Below are 18,410 nucleotides of genomic sequence, written 5' to 3' on the forward strand. Positions count from 1 at the left end.
ATGACAGTCAAGACATTCTTACAATAAACTGAATTTTCATTTTGATATAAAATATCCCTTTTAGTCAATCACTCTTATCTAATACACAAGAAACTTCTATCAAACTGATTGATTTTAGGGAAATGTGAATCATACAAATCTTTGGTACCAGCAGAGGTCTGAACATGAAACAGGAGTCTGCTACCATAAGTGGTCTCTGTTTCACAACCTGGGAGACCTCTGCAGCTGGAACTATGAATACATCCAATACATTATGAAGCCGATAGCAATCAGTTGTCAGAGCCATAGGAAACCTCTGCACAGCACCTGCAAACCAAAAATTTACTGTGCTATTTCTTTTGGATAATTGTAGGGAGCGGCATATCTCACTGCTGCCACCTTATCTCGCCCTCCTGTGGGCCTCTGCCGCATCCGCCTACATTTCTCAAGATCTTCACGTCTGCCTACATTACCCATAATCCTCTCCTGCTTACATACTTCCGCTTCCACTAGTTGCCTATGCATGGTTTCCTGCTAATCTGATAAGTCCACGTCATATGAGGAGATCTAAACTGACCTATCCTATAAAGCCACATTCCCTTGGACTTTATATAAGCCATGTACACTTCCCGAATAAACGAGACTTGATTGGAACTTTTCATCTTGTCTCCATTTCTCTTTCCTCTTGCCCTGCCCCCCATCCCCGTTCTCTCTCCAGGCAAGACCCATGGATTGATCCGCGGGCTGGATCAAGTGGCGCCCAATGTCGTGCCTGGCATGAGCGGTATCAATGCAGGACCATTCATAGGAGTAAATCGCTGCGCAGCGTGACTGATTCAAGGGCTTCGTCCCTGTGATCCATGCAGACGGCCACCTTACGTCTCGCCTGAATCACGGTAGGTGAATGGATCTTATCTTTCTACTGGCATGGGGCAAGCACTTAGTGAGCACGAATTGTTTGTGAATGGTCTCAGGGAGGCACTCAAGGTCAGAGGGATTAAGGTTAAAACAAAAGATTTATTACAGTACTTTCAGTTTGTGCATTCTGTGTGCCCATGGTTCCCACTAGAAGGCACCATTGACTCAAAAAGATGGCAAAGAGTAGGAGATGCTCTCAAAGACTATTATAGAGTTTTTGGTCTGGAAAAGGTTCTGGTAACTTCTTTTGCATATTGGACTTTAATTTCTGAGCTGCTGATGCAACGTCATGCAGATCCCCAGATTGCAGAGACGCTTGCTCAGGGTGAGGCTGCATTATCTGCCTCCCGAAGTTGTACCCCACACGGATATCCAAGGCACCCAGCTCTCCCAGTTCTGTGGTTCTTGATATTCCAGAGCCCCCTCAAGATGGAAGCTTCTCCCCCTTTGGAGACTCCCAAAATGGCGACTTGCCGTCACTTCCGCTTTCTAGAGTACATGGGAATACTCAAAATGGCACCGCTATTCAAAGTGGCTTCCAGCGCTCCTTAGAGCTTGGCACCACCACACCCCGCTCTGTTATGTAGGCCTATGTACTCTGACCTTTCTAAGCTCCAAGGGGTTGATTGGTTGCAATTGGTGGAAGAGGCTGTGCAATATCAGGGTGAGAAACCCCCTTTTGCAGCCCCTGCATTATCCATCGATCCCAAATTAATGACTAAAATACTGACAAAAAAACCAGATAACACCCAGCCTGGCTTCCAAAAGCCGCCTGGTCCACCTCCTGATCTCCTTGCTTTAGAAACAGAAATTCATTATTTACAACAGCGGCTCCAATTGAAACAGGAGAAACAGAGACTCATTTTTACAACTCCAGTCGTTAGATGTAGGCTTTCATCCCTTCTCAGACACACCAACAATGATGTTCCCAGTAACAAAAACAACTCACTCACCAAAAACAGACGCTTTAAAAATGGCGCCTCATTTAATGTTTCCAGTAACAGAAATTGCCCAGATCGCCACAGTGGATATCAGCCCATGAGATGGCAGGGAGACAATTCAACCCACCCAAGATGGCACTGGTCCACAAAATGGCGGGAACAAAACAGTTAAGGAAAGAGGGAGACAAAAGAGATGAACTAGACGTGAGGATTGGTCTCCAAGTCAGGAAAGCAGAAGGGACAAAACACAGGCTACTACGAAAACTAGGAGAGATAGACAGCCACCACGTCTACAGAGGGTGGGAAATAAAAATTGATGATAGCGAGGAAGAAAATGACTCTGACCTACATGATACGATACAGAAACAGACCCTCCAGAGCCACAGGCTAACAGGGCCCACACACCGTTCCCTGTAACTGCCCTGAAAGAATTAAAAACAGCAGTATCCCAATATGGCCCCATGGCAGCCTTCACCCTTGCAGTTTTAGACTCCTTAAGCCAAGGTTGGATTACACCTAATGACTGGATAGATCTAACTAGAGCTACTCTCTCAGGGGGCAATTATCTGCTCTGAAAAGCAGAATTCCAAGACCAATATGAACTTTTGGCTAAAGATAATGCTAACAGGAAAAATCATTATACTCTTCCCATGCTAACAGGAACAGGCAGATATGCATGCAACAAGCCCAAATGCAATATGAGGCAGGCCTTTTTGCTCAGATCACCTTGGCGGCAACTAAAGCATGGAAAAAACTCCCTTCTGGTGGAATTGCTTCTTCTCTTACTAAAATTAAACAAAAACCTGAGGAGCCTTTCTGTGATTTCATTGATCGCCTCCTACAGGCAACAGAGTGTCTTTTTGGCACCTCTGAGGACAACCCTGACCTAGTTAAACAATTGGCATATAAAAATGCAAATTCTGCCTGCCAGGCCGCAATCAAACCATATAGAAAAGGAGAAGATCTCTCAGGTTATATTCGCTTGTGCGCTGATATAGGCCCTGCCCTTCATCAAGCTCAGGTCACAGCTGCAAGTACGGCTGCAGCTGTAAAAGAGACCCTCCTTGCATATAAGCAAGGAGGAAAAACAAATAATGGCAAATGTTTTAAATGTGATCAGACAGGCCATTTTGCCAGAGACTGCCCTACGGCCCAAAAGTCCCAAAACAATAACCCAAAACCAAAAGCCACAAACTTATGCCCAAGATGCAGAAAGGGGTATCATTGGGCTAATGAATGCAGGTCAAAGACAGATGCAGATGGCAATTCCCTCCCCCAGCAGGGAAACAGGATTCGGGGTCAGCCCCAGACCCCCAACTTAAGACAGACCCCCAGGGCTATAGGGTTTGTCCCACAGCAACAAAACAATCCGTTTCAGACCTCCTCCGTGCCACACCAGGAAGTGCAGGACTGGACCTCTGTTCCACCTCCAACACAGTATTAGCTCCTGACATGGGGATACAAGCCATCCCTACTGGGGTTTTTGGCCCCCTTCCCAAGGACACATGTGGGTTATCCTTGGACGTGGCAGCACAATATTGAAAGGATTACAAGTTGTCCCAGGAATAATAGATAATGACTATACTGGTTAAATTACTGTTATGGCATCCTCTGTCTCTGGCCTGGTTTCCATTAGTCAAGGACAACGTATTGCTCAATTGGTGCTATTGCCTTTGGTTCAAACTTCTAACGCAGCTGTGGCTTCGTATAGGGGAAATTCTTCTCTTGGGTCTTCAGATATATATTAGGCTCAATTTATTTCCAAAGATAAACCCCTTATGGCTTTGTTGCTCAATGGGAAAAGTTTCTCAGGGCTCATAGATACAGGTGCTGATGTGACTGTCATTAGAAAAGAGGACTGGCCTCCCACATGGCCCCTAGAGGCCACTATGACTCATCTGCAAGAGATTGGACAATCTAAAAATCCACAGTGCAGTGCCAATCTACTTACCTGGAAAGATAAAGAAAACAATCAAGGGCACTACAGCCATATATTATGAAAGGGCTACCCCTTAATTTGTGGGATAGAGATTTGCTACCCAAATGGGAATGATGATGGGCAGCCCTAATACTATAGTCACCAAACAAATGCTTACTCAGGGATTCCTTCCTAATCAAGGCCTAGGTAAACAGAGTTCAGGTATTAAAGTCCCTATTTCCCCAACCCCAAACCCTTCAAGAGCAGGCTTAGGCCATTTTCAATAGGGGTCATTGACGTTCCTGTGGCCCATGCCAAAAAAATTACGTGGTTATCAGATGCCCCTGCTTGGGTCGATCAGTGACCCCTTACATCTGAAAAGCTTGCAGCTGCTCAACAGCTGATGCAGGACCAGCTAAATGCAGGCCACTCAGAGTAATAAACAAAACCATGGTTATAATGGGACCATTACAGCCAGGACTTCCTTCACCCAGTGCCATTCCTTTAGGATTTTTCAAAATTGTCATAGATCTCAAAGACTGTTTCTTCTCAATTCCCCTACATCCACAAGATCAAAAACGCTTTGCCTTTAGTCTCCCATCCACTAATTTTCAGGCTCCTATGCAGAGATTTCAATGGCATGTCCTCCCTCAAGAGATGGCAAACTCTTCTACTTTATGTCAGGCTTTTGTGGCCACTGCCATACAGCCAATTAGAGGTCATTGACCAAACATATACATCCTTCATTATATGGATGATATCCTTTTGGCAGGAAAAAATAAAGACTAGACCTTACAATGTTATCAGGCACTACAAGCCACCTTACAAGAGGCTGGACTCCAAATAGCACCAGATAAAGTCCAGCTTACAGACCCATACATATATTTGGGTTTCCAGCTACAGGGCACTCAAATATATTCACCAAAGCCCCAACTAAGACTTGACAACCTTAAGACACTTAATGATTTTCAAAAGCTTCTGGGTGATATTAATTGGCTCTTACCCTATTTAAAATTAACCAAATATGATCTACAACCCCTCTATGAGATCCTCCGAAGAGATGTTGACCCAACTTCCCCCGGAGAGCTGACACCCGATGCTAGAAAAACACTCCACACAGTGGAAGAGGCTATCGCCCAACAAACTGTCTCCTTCATAGATTATAACAAGCCACTACAATTTCTCGTTTTTAACACAAAACTCTCTCCCACAGCAGTTTTTTGGCAGCAAGCTCCCCTTATGTGGCTTCATCTGCCAGTCTCCCCAAAGAGAGTACTATTGCCTTACTACCAAGCGGTCTCTTACCTGATAATTCGAGACAGAAAGCAAGGAAAATGTTATTTTGGAAAAGAACCGGATGTCATCATTCAACCCTTCACCAAAGATCAGGTGGCTGGCAGCTCCAGACCACCGAGGCATGGCCTATTGCTTTAGCCTCCTTCTCAGGGACCACTGATAATCATTACCCTCCAAATAAATTGATTGATTTTGCTAACTGTCACTCGTTCGTATTCCCTAAGATTACAGCTCCACAACCTCTTCCCGATGCCCCAGTGTTATTCACTGATGGTTCCTCCTCTGGCAGAGCTGCTTATGTAGCACAAAACAGTGTTTTTACCCTACAGACAGATACATCATCTGCGCAGCTGGCAGAACTACAGGCTATCCTTACAGTTTTTACTGCTTACCCCGACCAACCCTTCAATTTGTTTACTGATAGTGCCTACCTCGCTCAGTCTGTTCCATTATTAAAAACTGTTGCCTCCATAAGTCATGTCTCCCCAGCTGCAAACCTATTCAAACAATTACAAAACATGATTCAACTTCACAATCATAAGTTTTTCATTGGTCATTTAAGAGCTCATTTTGGCCTCCCGGGTCCCCTTGCTCAGGGAAATCATTTGGCTGATATTGCCACACAGGCACAGGTCTTCATGACCCATTCTGAGCCAACAGAAGACTCTAAGGTATCCAAGGCCCAACGGACTCATCCGTTACACCACCTCAATGCCCAAACCCTTCGCCTCCTCCACAAAAATCACTCGGGAAGAAGCTCGACAAATTGTAAAAAATTGCCCATCTTGTGCTACTCAGCTACCTGTTCAACATCTAGGAGTCAATCCAAAAGGTTTAATCCCTAACACCCTATGGCCAATGGATGTTACACATTTCAATGAATTTGGAAACTTGAAATATATACATGTAATTGTTGATACATACAGTGGTTTCATTTTTGCCACCCTTCAGACAGGAGAGGCTACCAAACATGTTATGGCCCACATGCTGTCAGCCCTCTCCGTCCTGGGATGTCCCCAACAGCTCAAAACAGATAATGGCTCTGGCTATACCAGCACCTCTTTTGCTCGATTTTGCAAATGCCTCAACATTCTCCATACTACAGGTATACCCTATAATCCTCAAGGACAAGGTATTGTTGAATGTACACATCGCTCCCTCAAATCTACCACAGATAAAATAAAAGCGGGAACCTGGTACCCAACCGGAGGGTCTCCCAGAAATATCCTCTCACATGCTCTCTTCATTTTAAATTTTTTATCTCTGGATGCCTCAGGCTGCTCCGCGGCATCTTGCTTCTGGCACACGCAGACACAAACACAATTTACCTTTGTGTTATGGCGGGACCCAATAACCAACACCTGGAATGGCCCTGACCCTGTCCTCATCTGGGGCCAAGGCTCAGTGTGTGTTTACTCCAAACAGGAAAAGGGAGCCCAATAGCTACCCGAGCGACTTGTAAAGAAAATAGACAGCCCTTCATCTAAAAATCCAGATGACGCCCAAGAGTGATGCCATCTCCTGAGGCCCAAACCCTTTGTGTTCTCTTACAGGCAATGCTGGCTTCTGTGTAGATCACTGTCGGACTTCTAACACAACTACACCTGTGCGCAATGACTGATAATCCCCACCAACCTTAAAAGTGGTCAATCATTCATTGGGACGATCAAACGGAGGTTACAACCTGGGTAAGATCAAAAAGTCCAAATTTTAAGGTCCAGTCCTGTGTCCTTGTGCTCATTAATCCATGCCAAAATACATTGCCGGTATATTTTTGTCCCAATGCAGTAGGAGACAGACCATATTGTAATTCCCCAGGACATTATTATTGTTCCTACTGGGGCTATGAAACAGCTGCCACAGGATGAGACCCCTACATATCTGATAAACATCTTAAAGTAAAGTGGGGGCCATCAGACTGCTGCCCACTGTGGGGCTCCGCCCATTCTCCCTTCTGGTGGGATAACAGAATAGGCCAAATTTGCAATATAATAGATATAACCATCACCACCCCTGATGAAACTGGCTGGCTGACAGGGTGCACCTGGGGAATGCCATATCACGAATCTGGCTCAGACAGGGGTGGCCTTATTCTCATAAAAAAGGCTCCTCTACAGATTTCATCCATGCCCATAGGCCCAAATCTTGTTCTAAAGCCAAACTACAATCTGTCCAATACAAATCCCATTACTGCTGTCTAAAAAACCACCATAAGTCACCCAACCCTGAGTGTTTCCCATGCCTTCCCATCCACCCCAACCCCCATACACCAATCGGATCACAAACCTACCCCCCAGTATCCAAATTCTAACCTATTCAATTTGATTGACAGGGCGTACACTGCCTTAAATCACACCCAACCTGATCTTACCCAATCCTGTTGGCTATGCTTGACTGCTCCTCCCCCATATTATGAAAAAAGGCCCTCAATTTAACCTTTAACAGTTCTTCTAGCTCATCTGCCTGTGATTGGGACAATCACCACAAGCTGACTCTTCCTGACGTCTCTGGTAGAGGGACCTGTCTTGGGGACTTCAGCCACCCACCAGCACTGACAGCATGACTCTGTGCCCAGCTTCATTCAGAGTTCCAACCAAACAATTACCTCATCTCTCTCCCAGGAATGTCTTGGGCCTGCAATTTTGGCCTCTCACCCTGTATAGCAACTACTGTTTTTAACAAGTCTACAGATTTTTGTGTTCTTGTACAGGTTCTTCCTCGCATAACATTCCACCCAGGAGACTACTACCTCCAGGCATCACAGATTGGCTATATACATAAAAGAGAACCTGCCATGCTCACCTTAGCTGTATTAATAGGGTTAGGAGTTGCAACGGGGATAGGAACAGGGACTACAGCTCTAGTGTTGGGAAATCAACATCTAGCTCAATTACAGGCGACAGTAGATCAAGATTTAAAAAAAATAAAAACATCTGTAATGGCTTTACAGGCATCTCTGACATCTTTATCTGAGGTAGTCCGACAAAATAAAAGAGGACTCGACCTCCTGTTTATAAAGGAGGGTGGCTTATGTGCTGCCCTCAAAAAAGAATGCTGTTTTTATGCCGACCATTCAGGAGTCGTCAGAGAGTCAATGACTAAACTAAGAGAACACCTCAAAGAAAAAAAAAGAGCACCTCAGAGAAACTACCTTCTCTTCCATGTGGGGGGATCTCCTCCCTTACATTGCCCCCCTGTTGGGACCCCTGGCTGCTTTATTGCTACTCCTTACTGTAGGCCCTTGTATTTTCTAGAGAATCATGACACTCCTTAATAACCGGATTGATGCGTTTATGACAAAGCCCATTCAGGTACATTACCATCAATTAGAGATGGCACAGCAACAAACTTATTGGGGAAAAACATCCACTGCTGGTCCACATAATGATGTAGCCCTAATGCCTTGAGGCACTGGATGGGCAGCCAGAGACGGGCAACTTGGACATTTGTGTCACACCGCCAAGCCGCCTAAGACAGACACAGGACCAACTGCTGTCCTGCAGGCCCATGACAGGAAAGGCCTGGCTGGGGTCACAAATAAAGTCCATTGACCCAAGACAGGCGCTGTCCTCACAAGGCCTGCCATACTCTTGATATTATAAATAAAAAGGGAGGAGATGTAGGGAGCGGCATATCTCACTGCTGCCACCTTATCTCGCCCTCCTGTGGGCCTCTGCCGCGTCCACCTACATTACCCATAATCCTCTCCTGCTTACATACTTCCGCTTCCACTAGTTGCCTACGCATGGTATCCTGCTAATCTGATAAGTCCACGTCATATGAGGAGATCTAAATGACCTATCCTATAAAGCCACATTCTTTGGACTTTATATAAGCCATGTATACTTCCTAAATAAACGAGACTTGATTGGAACTTTTCATCTTGTCTCCATTTCTCTTTCCTCTTGCCCTGCCCCCCATCCCCGTTCTCTCTCCAGGCAAGACCCATGGATTGATCCGCGGGCCGGATCAGATAATGACCAATGAGTATATAACAATAATTTTATAACTTTTAGTTGCAGTGTCTCTTACAAGGCCTTGGAGATTACTGGGGTCTCCAATCATCAAACAAGAACTGGTTAAAGTACCCAGGAGAGTGGGATAAATGTAACCATTCAACAATAAACACCTTGCGGTTCTGGATGGCAACATGAGCCCCTGTGGGCAAAGGGGTTGATGGAAAATGAGCAAGAGAGAGGGCAGTGCTCCTGGACTCGGTCCACCATCACTGTGGTGAGTGTGTGAGCAGTGCTCGGAAGGGCCTGCTGTAGAGAAGGAGAGTCAGAGATCCCGTCAGCGGGATCTGTGTGACCCTGTAACGCATTGGACAGAGGAGCTAAAACCTGAAAAGGAAATGTCATTAGCTAAAGAGGGGCTTGGGTGTTTGTCTCCCAGAGAAATAGCAGTAGCTACCATAGTGGAGTCAAATCCTTGATTTCCAGTAGCATCACAAGCTTTAGAGGAGACATGAGGCAAGACAATCAGCTGAACTACAGATTCAGAAACATTTAGTTGAATGGGTAAGAGAGATCACAACTGAAGAATAACATTCCAGTATGATCAGCATTCAAACTTAGAAAGCGGGGCTCTCGTCCCTGTTGATATACAACAAGAAGTAATTAATTCCCCGTGTTGTTTAGCTTCTTGGGCCAGCTTTTGCATGGGAGTTAGAGATGGTGGGAAGTTGCCCAAAGGTTTTACAGGGTCTTCATCTTGTGGCAGCAGCAGTGGGGGGGCAGAAGCATATGGGGGAGCTGTAGAAGCAGCAGAAAGTGGCACCCCCAGGAAAACCAGGAAGCTGACCATGTGATGTGCCACCTGCCCGCCTCCCAAATGTTGTCACAGCATCCAGCAGAGATAGCAGGTGTGCAAGACAGAGACAGAAGCTTGAGGCTCCTCACGCAGCAGTTTGCCTGTCTTGTCCCAGTCCTCCAGAATGAGCACACCCGCTCCGAATATCAAGGGCACTGATCACGAGCTTCTAACAAGAGCTGCACCCCACTATCCTCAGAGGTGACATGGCCCACCTGCCTAAGACGGTAAAGCGTTCTGCTTTGTGGGTCTGCTGTGCTTCAGACAGGGAATTGCCCATGACCTACCTGGTAAAGGGATTTTCCAAAGAAAATAAGGTGAGATGAAGTAGATGTGTGTGAGCCGTGCCCACCCAGGAACACAGCAATGATAAGTCACCCTCCACAGCAGACATTCAGGCGCCAAACTGTTAAGGTCTGTACCTAGACCCCCAACCCCCCAAACAGGTGCACAGTGAAGGCTCAAAGGAATGAGACGGGCCGCATGCTCTTTAGAGCTCCAGGAGGAGTGAAATCCTCCACAGAGTTTGTAACTCTACTGGCCAGCTGATGCTGGGCAGCCCATATTTAATCAGAACAAGCAAGGAGCTGAGTGGAAAACACAGGAAACCTGAGCAGGATCTTAGGCGGAGTTCAACGACCCTGGGAGCATCAGAGGCTGCTAATTAAGGAAAACTATCCCGAAAGGCTCCAGGTGGCCTCAGTTGTGGCCTGTCTTGCCCCTGAGGTGTCTCCTCAGTCTCAGTTCAGCCATGGCTGAGCCAGGCCACAGCCCTGCATGTGTACTCAGCTCCAGCAGCTCCAACACCAGTGCAATGGTGCAGAACCACTTTGTCCCAGACAGAGCCAAGCATTGTCACACACTGCACCAGTAGTCTGGGGAGCGCTGCTGCACCAGCCGGCCCCAGTTAACACCCATGCAGTTGGGTCCCATGAAAGTCTGTGTTGGATTTCCTCCATGCAGAAAAGTTAGCTCAGAACAATGTCTTTCCTACTGTTAACACAAAGCAGGCCTGCTGAGGAAGGGTGCTGATTTTTTTTTTTTTTTTGTCTTTTTCTTTTTATTTTGTTGGTACCAGGGATCGAACTCACGACTGCCTGCTTGCAAGGCAGGCCCTTATGCCGCTGAGCTAAATCCCCAGCCCCAAGGGTGCTGATTTCACAGGATGATCAGCCATGAATGCCACTACAGAGTAATTCCGAGTTGTGGCACCTTGTGGAACTATGTGACATTCGCAAAAAATAGCTACTGTTGGTGAAGAGTCAGCTTGTAGCAGGACCCTCTGGCATGGGACACTATTAAAACTTTGACTCAGGGCTGGGGATTTAGCTTAGTGGCATAAGCACGTGCCTTGCAAGGTGCAGTCATGAGTTCCATCTCCAGTACAAAAAAAAAAAGAATAAAACTTTAACTCAGTCTTCAAATGACTTAGAAAATCGACCCCAGCTACCTCTCACCTCCACCTCAACTTGTCCCCCTTGAGGTCAGTTCGTGTGTTCCTGTGCCTGTGCCTGGGTACGATTCGAGGAGTTACAGGGCTACAGTGGGAAGGAGTGGGATGCAACCATCCTCATGTCCTTGTGTCTGCATTTTAAGTGTGGAGGAGGCCGCAGGAGAGGTACAGAGAGAGCACAGGAAGGGCAAATGGAACACAAAGGGGAAGCTGCTTGCATGAAGAACTTACCTCCCTGTGAGCGAGCATCAGGAGCAGAAGGGAGCTTTAGAACCCTAAAGGGAGCCAGGAGCCCTCTTCTGCTGAGTCCCTTCCCAAAAGGAGCCAGGAGCCTTCCTCTGCGTCCCTTCCCAAAGCTCAGCCTGCTGTGTGCTCTGCAAGGGACTTCCCCTAACCGAGGCGGGACAGTGCAGTCAGCTCTCTGCCTCAGTCTCCCGCAGAGGGGAGAGTATGGCTGCCACCAGGCAGGGAAGCCAGAGGACACCTACAGAAGCTGCTGCAATGAGTGCTCCGTGTCTTAGACCCATTTGCTGGCCAGAGGGTGAATTCCACTCCTGTGGTGAGGTCCAGAGCAGTGGTTCACGTGGCCCATAATTACCTGGGGGAGATTTGACACATAGATCTTCCAGACCCACTCCAAAATCAGAATTGCCTAGGACATGTGATGTAGGGATTAAAATATATCACAGGGACCCCTGGTGAGTAGGAACCAAGGCCTCCCAGGGGCAGCACCAGGCCTGTGCTACTCCTACAAACGGGGGACATCAGAGGGCCTCACCACCCCACACAAAATTAGGGAATTCAGCCGGGCCAAGGACTTCGCAGAGGTGTCCCTCCCCACCACTGGATTCCACCGCCAATGTTTCCCTACACCTGCTCCCCCATCTGTCTGTCCATCTGTCTGTCTCCCATTAACTGTCTCATCTGTGCATTTGAAAGGCATTGCAGACCCCAGCACGCTGTCCCCCAAATACTCCAGCCTACAGATAATTCATTAAAGTTCACTTCTATTTTTATTCCACTTGGGATGAAATCTGCATAGAATGAAGTGCACCGATCTTATGGATGCACCGCAGCGCACACACCTGTATAACCTAAGCCAGTGACGGCGAACCTTTCAGTTTCCAGTGATAACAAACAACCGAGCTGTGGCACGTGTGCCATAGGTTCACTGTCACCGACCTAAACTGTTATGAAGATAGGGGATTGCTGTAAAGGCAGGGCCCTTCTCAGAGGCCTTGTCTTAATTAATTAATCCCCTTGCAAGAGACAACCACCATTGCAGACCTTTGCTTGTTCTAGCACTTTGTGCTAACGGAATCCTGTTAAGTACATTGGCCACGGCTTCTTTCGCTGGGCACAGTGGTTAGGCATTACCCTTTCTGCTGCGTGCTTCACAGCTGGCGTCAATGGTCAGTGAGGCCACATTTCATCGGGTAAATCTGCATGTCCACTTCCGTGTCCCAACATCCTGTATTCTTGAGTCAGTGATCACTAGTGTCACTCTCTGTGGAAGATGTTGCTGCCTCTGCTGACGTCTGTCTTGTGCAAGGCAAGCACCACACCCTGTTACTTCCTCCAGCTTTTGGGGTTTTAGAACATGAGTGAGCAGGGACGTGTGCTGACTAAAAGAACAGAGAAGATGATAGTTCAATAGTCCTTTGGGTTCCTTTTTTTAAAGGAAACTGCCCTTGCCTTTGTGTCCTGCTCTAAGGACGCCACCTCTGTGGTAACCACATTTCATCATAACGAACTTTCTAGGCCTTTGCCTGTCCAATCAGATGTCCAAGCAGATGCTATCTTGCTGGAACCTACAGCAACAAATCTGTGTATAGAGGCATTTAGCAAAGCTTTAGGAATAAGCTGGGCAGTGAACCTGTGAATGAAGAAAGGCCCTTAACTCCTCTAGCCAGGCTTCGGCCTCACAGCTGCTCTACAGATTCAGGTTGTGCTTTCTTGTCTACTTTCTGTAGCTATGTGACGGCTCCAATGTTCTTTCAGACATGAGAGCATTGACTTCTAAGAAGACTCAAAACTGCAGGCAAGCCAGGACATGTCTTCTGCACCTCTAGTGAGGAGACATTGAAAAAACAAAGCTGGTGTCCCTAATGCAGGTGGGTGGGACCAAAGGTCCTTTCTAGAGTGACAGAACATAGGTCACAGAGGACTTCTACCTCCTGATGCTCAAGAACACCAGATACACCTGGAGGGCAGAGAGTGTCTTTTGTACTTTTGGGTCTCTAGGACCCAGAACGTCACTAAATACGATGTATGTTTACATTTCAAAACTTACTATAGAAATTCATCCCTCTCGAGTCTTCAGACACACTCATATCATTATTCTTGCTGCTTTCTGAAGCAGTTCTGGAGCACTCATTCCTGAGTGTCCGTACAAGCTGTGATTGCAGCTGCCAAACCATTCGGTGGAAAGGCAGGTTCATAGAAAGCATGACCCCCACCTTGCAACTTCTGGCTCGTCCCCAGAGTCAGAACAACCACGAAAGGTAAATGTTTTGAGTAGATCCAGGACATCAAGGCAGCCAGCTAAAGATGCTCAGGAAAGAGCACTCCAGAGCTGGTGCAGACAGGGACGAGAAGAATGGGGTAAGTGTGTGTGGAGTAAAGAATATCTGGTAGGACGGGGATAGCGAAGCCTGTAGAGCTTTCAATGGTGCGAACGGCCTGCAGGCCATGGGTTCGCCACTACTCATATAATGTTAACGAGTTTCCTACTGTAATACATTAAAAACACTTAACCGTTTACCATATTTTTTCAGTCACATTTGACAACTGCCCTCAGTAAATATTCAGCAGAAGAGAGAAAGGAGAGACGGAGGGCAAGAAAGGGTGGGAAGAAGCTCGGACTGTAGCTTAGAGTCCTAAAATGACCTTGGCAAAACTGAAGGCAGAACCTCGCCTCCTCTGTCCAGTCCTGCCCAGATCGCTTGCATTTTTCACACTGCTCCAGCTGCCAAGGACACATCCATCTCCACGTTCCTGGTGGCGAATTCATGTCTCTCAGCTGTAGCTGCCAGGAACCTGCGATGCTGCCCCTACCGTTTCTGTCTTGATAGAGAGGCCTGGTTTATAAGAAAACAAGGCAAAGTACTTTCTGGCCTTCATTCCAGTGGGAATTTAACTTAATTAGCATCTGATCTACACAGTGCTCTTCTGCAGCTGTGTTTGTGGAGTCTCTGTGGAGGCAAGAAATTGTCACTCACTGAACCCATCCTTAGAGCTTCTTTATCCTCCTACAGCCATGAGCACCAGGACTTCCATGCGTCAACAGTGCACACAGCTGTGTACGCCCACAGCAGGCTTGGTGTGCCCTGGGGGGCTCAGCCCGGATCCTTAAAAGGGAGAGCCTGAGAGTTTGATCAAAGGACAGGTGTCTGTTACTGCTGAGTTTGAGGAACACAAAGGATCTTGAGTGAGGCAATGCTGGCATTTGGCAAAAAGCAACCAGCAGTAGTGTTTGGGGCTCTTGTGATTGCGGCTGCTGGAATGCTCAGGAAGGAAGGTCCAGGATCTGGTGTGGACTGTCCAGGGGTTTCTCTACATGGAGCAGGGGCTGCCCCAGGGCAAACAGTGCTGAGCAGCAGTGAGCATCTCTACAAAGTGTGCAGCGCCCCAGACACCCCACACTCCTGTTGAATGGGGATGAATGAATGAGATCGTAGACCTGGGCATTTGCCCAGAGGGGCTTACAGCTGTGAAGGCAAAAGTCTCTCCAGTACCTGAGAGCGGCTCCCCAAATCATCAGAATAAGAGGCCCCTGCAGAGGACAGGATCCTGGCTCGAGGTTCTGGCCACAACCATGGAGGCCTTGTCTGGCCCACATGGATGCACTGTCCCCCGCTCTCCTGAGTGCCCAGACCTCCCCCTCCCTCTGAAGCTCCCAGGTCCTGACAAGCACAGCTCTCTCCCCTGCTGCTAGGTGTTTAAACCCGCAGTATGAGAACCTAAGTCATAGGAGGCACAGAAAGCCTGGCCAGAGGACAACCCAGGGCAGAGAACTGCACCCTAGGTCCACCACACGAGCTCTGTGGGCTGCAGCCGAGGTGCCAGTGCCAAATCCCAACATCAGACTCAAAGAATGAGACCCCGGAAAGCGGCACTGCACCTAATCAGGACCCTGGAAAGCCACACTGCACCCAATCAGGACCCAGCATGTTTCCTGCCTCCCTGGACTCCCCAAGGCCCTCACACCCCACCCACCACCCATCTGTGGGGGGGGGGCATGCGCCCACAGTTCTTCCTTTCTGCAGAGACTGGTGTGGCAGTGTTGGCTCTGCGCTGTGGGCCACAGCCCTGGCTGGTGTCACACAAAGGTGCCACTAAACTGGCGCCAGCATTAGGCCCAGTCAGTGCCCCTCCTATATCGGTACCTGTCCCCTGAAGGAGGCTGTGTCACACTGTCACCTGGAGAAGAGACTGAGGTGTGACAGGTGCTGCCTAAGCTACAAGGGGAGTGGGGCCTGAAGGTTTCAAAAGATGACCGGGAGCTTGGTGTGCAGGGAAAGACATGTTTACGGAAGATAAACATTTTAATAAGAAGAGCAAAGAGGCGGGACTCACTCCGAAAGAAAATAATGTGAACAGAGGCAAAAAGTGCTGAAATAGGATTTTTTAACAAGCAAGCACCTGGGATGGCAGAGGAAAGGTAAGGTAAGGCAGAGTCCGACCATAAATCATTGGAACAATCTAGAATTCTGCTCCGTGGGGCCTTTGCAGACTTTTGCAGGGGAAGTGGCATGGTCAGTTTCCGCTTAGGCAGCAGCCCCTGCGCGCTAGGGTGCGGAAGACCCGCAGAGGGAGGAGCCCGGCAGCGCCCCTGCTCACCAGTGTCTGATTGCTTGCGCCCCTGGAGGTGAACTCAGGCACAGCGGAGGTGAGCTGTGGATGGATGGGGCTGGAGTGAAGGCTTGCTGATCGGCGCCGCCAGCAGAGCAAGAGGGAAACGCCAAAGAGGACACCAGAAGGAGGAAGATACTTCCGCGGTGGGTGTCATTCTCGCGCTGGCGAATGTGCATTCCCTTGACAACTTTCCGGCTTTACCGTGAAAGCGTTAGAATTAAATAGCGCTTCACAGTTACCTTGTCAGGGTTCCCGGAGTCTGCTGACCGCTGCTTCTGAAACTCTCCAGACACCGGTGACCTTAGAACCAAACCCGCAGAAGTGTCCTATGCTCTGGAGCTTAATGTGCGTGCAATACATGCAGGAGCAAAATTGCTTTTCATTCTGTGTAGCCAAATTCCTCTGCAAATTTAAGTTTCTCAGATTTTTGCTTTATGGAAAACATTCCTACTCAGGAGCGCAGACTTCAGATAAAGCGAACTAAGTGCAGACTCCTTGTACATCCCTAGCTTTATTAAGTGACTTTTCCAAAGCATAGACTCGCAGGTGGCAGGCAGGACCCGGCTCTGCTCACCTGCTGGTCATGGCCCAGAGCTTTTGGCTCCGTGGGTCCTGTCCTGGTGGCCTCCCTCACATCCCACTGCTCCAGGAAGCTCCCTCTGCTCCAAGCAGGGCGAAGGGCAGGACTGGTTTCTGCTGAGCGGTGGCCTTTCTAGCAGAGGGACCAGGTGGGTTGGTAAGGGCTTAGGGAAGCAGGTGAGAGGGGACCTGGCCACACTGGGACAGAGCTTGCAGCAGTGAGCTGCAGACAGGTACTCCGATTAACTTCACCTTTAGGGGGATTCTCGGGCGCCTAGTGGGGCACAGAGCACTCGGCCAAGAAATGAACCCAGCTCTCATCTCCGGGCTCTTGAGGGCTCTGCATACTCTCTGCAAAGCCGAGCCTCACTTGCTCACTCCACAGGCTCTTAGCAGTCTCTGGGGTGCTGGTGGGAGTTGCTGGGCCATCTGCCCCATGCTCACGGCCCCCGAAGCTGGGAGGATGTGAGACTCCAGGCCTGTAGTCCTGCACGACCAGCATGTCTGTGAGCCGAGTGAATGCAGACCTGAGAGCTACTTCATAAATCCAAGGATGCTGGATGACATTTGGTGGCCACGAGAACAAAAATAACATCTTTTGCCTTAAATTGGAGGAACTGAAGACGGTTTGGGTCTACTAAAGTTTTGAGGCAAAAATTGTTTTTCTCCAAGACACTGTGGTTTTGTTCTTTAAGGCCTTCAACAGGTAGGGCCAGGCCCCTCTACATTGTTTCAAGTGATTTCCTTTACTTAAAGCCAAGTGATTGCAGATAGCAAGCACATTGACAAAATCCCTCCCACCTACACCTAGGTTAAGGTTTCATTAAGGAACCGGACTCTGAGCCCAGTCAAGTCAACATGTAAAACTGACCATCATCGCAGCCAATGCAGAAAAGTGGGTATTTCAGTGACCAGTCTGACTGATGCTAGCATAGGTAGTTTTGTACTTACAGTTTCAAGGCCCACCTTCTTATAACTGCAAGATGAGCAAGTGGCTTCTCCTCCATCAACACATCCTGGGGTCCTCTTGCTCTGTCACTGGAGCAAAATATTTCCCACTTTGCCCTAATTTACACAGCTTGTCAGCCGAGGGCAGCCTTGAAGTCATAAAACGCATGTTCTAGAGAATTAACACCCACTTGCTTTTGAGTAATTTGTTAGGGTCCCATCATGCTGTTTCCCTATAAAAGTTCTGCCCACCCAAATTAAACAGACCAACAGAGACATGCTCTCCTCTCCAGGAAGGAGAGCAGAGACTGACAGAGCCGTCACACACCAGCGTCGATGAGAAATGACAAGGCTGACTACTGTGTTTATAGCTCTTTGCCAAGCTGCGGAAGGGACCCAAGAATAACACAGGCTAAAGGTGTGCTGGGCTTCATTTTACTGTAGGTATGGGAAATAATTACATCTTGCAGTTGGAGGCGGTGGAATTTGGCAGAGCTCAGAAACTTACAGGGCTAAATGAAGGGCTTCGTCACCAAGAGCCTTCAAAGATGAAAAGGTGGGAACACTTCTTGGCAAGATCGCTCCCTCGGGAAAGACATCCCCTCAATGAAGGGGTGCTGCCTGTGAGCTTTTCCAGGGCTCTCTGCGCTGTCTCCTGCTGCCGCTTCGAAGGCAAGTCCAGGTGACGTCATCGGCAGGAAGGATGAAT

The 18,410-nt window shown here is 48.1% G+C and overlaps 1 long non-coding RNA gene across 1 annotated transcript; it reads left to right on the plus strand.

The window, feature by feature from the left end:
* The first annotated feature begins 633 nt into the window (after window positions 1-633).
* LOC134473169 (uncharacterized) lies at window positions 634-7,982 on the plus strand. The gene is made up of 3 exons (XR_010043257.1): window positions 634-875; window positions 6,606-6,740; window positions 7,498-7,982. It is a non-coding gene; the product is annotated as an uncharacterized LOC134473169 (long non-coding RNA).
* Window positions 7,983-18,410: the final 10,428 nt, after the last annotated feature.

The sequence above is a fragment of the Cavia porcellus genome, unplaced genomic scaffold, assembly GCF_034190915.1.
Source record: "Cavia porcellus strain 051 isolate PalLab524CR breed Dunkin Hartley unplaced genomic scaffold, mCavPor4.1 scaffold_26, whole genome shotgun sequence".
NCBI lineage: Eukaryota > Metazoa > Chordata > Mammalia > Rodentia > Caviidae > Cavia > Cavia porcellus.